The sequence below is a fragment of the Aplysia californica genome, unplaced genomic scaffold, assembly GCF_000002075.1.
Source record: "Aplysia californica isolate F4 #8 unplaced genomic scaffold, AplCal3.0 scaffold01116, whole genome shotgun sequence".
NCBI classification, from domain to species: Eukaryota; Metazoa; Mollusca; class Gastropoda; order Aplysiida; family Aplysiidae; genus Aplysia; species Aplysia californica.
The window spans coordinates 122,774-125,273 of record NW_004798386.1 but is presented as its reverse complement, the minus strand read 5'-3'; the positions used below and the strand labels follow the sequence as shown (position 1 = coordinate 125,273).

The 2,500-nt window shown below is 40.2% G+C and overlaps 1 non-coding gene across 1 annotated transcript; it reads left to right on the top strand.

The window, feature by feature from the left end:
- The first annotated feature begins 1,912 nt into the window (after positions 1-1,912).
- On the top strand, positions 1,913-1,985 carry TRNAV-UAC. Its single transcript has one exon. It is a non-coding gene; the product is annotated as a tRNA-Val (tRNA).
- The last annotated feature ends 515 nt before the right edge of the window (positions 1,986-2,500 follow it).

Here is a 2,500-nt window from a genome sequence, read left to right as displayed (position 1 = left end):
ACTCTGCGTACTCGAAAATTTATTATTGACATCATAATGACGAAACGAGGACTCCATGTGGAGCGGAAATGTTTTCTCACTTTGGGCTTCTGCAAGACTGGCTGTAAACCGAAATGCATAATTAGTCTCACAGGAACAAAAGAATAACATTTTGAAAATACGGAGCGTTGAAAGTCCACCACCAAAGAAAAGGCGTAGCATCCTTCAGCGCACACAGGAAACTTGGAGGGTTGGTCAAGGTGTTCTGAACTCAACAACCTCGTGTGTTGATAGTCGCTTTGTTGTGTGTTATTGATGTTGTGCTGTGATTCTACACAAACTATCCTTCTATCTAAATTACGAGTTTGGCTTTTACGGTTATTTAGACTGCACCGGGCAGCCCTGAACAGCTATGAATCGTGGTTACCTTTAGAGGCCAGAAAGTTGAGTAAAGTGCACCCCTTGGTGTGCATTAGATAAGAAAATAGCGGTCCTACAATAACAAATTGCCGCCGAAGCAGTCCGTAGACTTTAAAAAAAATATATTTTGCCTTATGATTGTGTTTAGTAATTTTTTAATTTTTAAAAAACAAAACTGACCTAAAATCATTAACTGGACAGAATTGACCTCTTGGTGAGGACAGCTGATTTGTTATAAACCGGAAGTAGGACGAAGCAGACCAACAATCTCCGATCGTTTTTTCCGTTTGGCAGTATAGTAATTGTAGCCCTTGTCTTTGTTTTCGTGCTCTCTCCCAACCTGCCACCCGCCTTCATTTCTCACCCCCACCCAGGTGTAAACGGCTTAGATGACCAATTAAAGACTGCAAATGTTTAGTAAGAGTCCATATGAGTGCTGCTTTCCAGACAACTCCAGACGGCTCCGGACGGCAATTAGTAGGATTTGCTGAAGAGGTTTTAGAAGAAAGTTTAAAAAACTCGGGCTCCGTCTGTGTTGTTGCTGTTTCCTCATTGTTTGCGCGGGACACGAGGGCACATCCTCTGTTCGTGGAGGAGAACCTAAGTCTGGAGGACTCTATGTGGTCCTATGAGTCCAATGTCAAATATCCTAACGAGGATAGGAGCGAACTGAGTTCTATATTCGGATGGGATGTAAATCTCCGACCCTTCCTGATTCCGGACTTATTCGAACCTCATATCTTTCCAGGGGAACCCACGAAAGAGGATGGGGAACCCTCAACTAGGAGCGTTGATAGCCCAAGCCAATGGGACCATGATCAGCGAGGAACCTAGAGGGCCTCTCTTTATTGTTTTACAAACAGCCCTTTTTAGGGCTATCCTTTTTTCGACGTGTAAAAGGACTTGCATTGCATATTGTCTTGTGTGTTTTAAAAAATTTTGTTGTTTGTTGGAGGTGGAGACATTGTAACTGTGGTCTTCATCTTCATCTTTTTCCTCTTCTCCCTCTACCTCTTCCTCTTCTTTTTAAATTTTCTAGTTCCTCTTCTTTTTTACTTCCTCTTCCTCTTCCTCTTCCTTTTCTACCTCTTTCTCTTCCCGTTACTCTTCCTCTTCTGTATTTTTTGTACTTCCTCTTCTTCTTTTTCTTCTTCTTCTTCTTTTTCTTCTTCTTTTTCCTCTTCTTGTTCTACTTCCTCTTTTTTCTACTTCTTTTTTCCATTTCTTCATTTTCTACTTCTTTATTTTCTACTTCTACTTCTTCTTTTTCTACTTCTGCTTCTACTTCGTTTTCTACTTCTTCTTCTATTTCCTCTTTTTTTTTTTACTTCTTTTTTTTCTCTATTTTAAAAACCCACCCTTCCGGAATCGAACTGAGGTCTTCTGAGTGCGACATCAAAACGCCTTGACGCGACACCACAGACGCCTGTCTGTCAATGTTTGATAAACCAGAGAGGGCCACAATTAACTGTTTGCTATATTATGTTGTAATACACACACCAAACTTTCATCGGATTCTGTAGTGTAGTGGTTATCACGTCTGCTTTACACGCAGAAGGTCGCGAGTTCGAACCTCGCCAGAATCTCGCGGAATTTTTTTTTCTTTTTTCTTTTTACTTAAAAGTTAGATAAAAGATTACGGGACCAGTTCCTTATTTGACGATCTTGAACAGCGTCCTTGATCTTTGAAAGTGGTGCTTTTGTAACTTAATAATTCGCCAAGATACAACACTTTTCCTTTATAAGTTGCGGCGCCTTAAAATAATATAATGTGTCCTGCATTTTATAAATCTTCGATATCATAACGGTTTCGCTGATAAGTCGTGTTTGACTAAGTGAACGAGTCATGGTATTTAAGATTAAAAATCTTTGAATAGTAACAACCCTATAAACTAAGATACACTATACGTATTGTCAATCCAAAACTTCACGTATGTTACGTGTGTGTGTGTTGGAGGATACTTGAGGTAAGTCTGTGTTTAAGAAAAGAGAAGCACTCCAGCACTTTAAGTTAACGCGGTAACCTGTCATTTGTGTGTGTATGTGTGTGTGTGTGTGTGTGTGTGTGTGTGTGTGTGTGTGTGTGTGTGTGTGTGTGTGT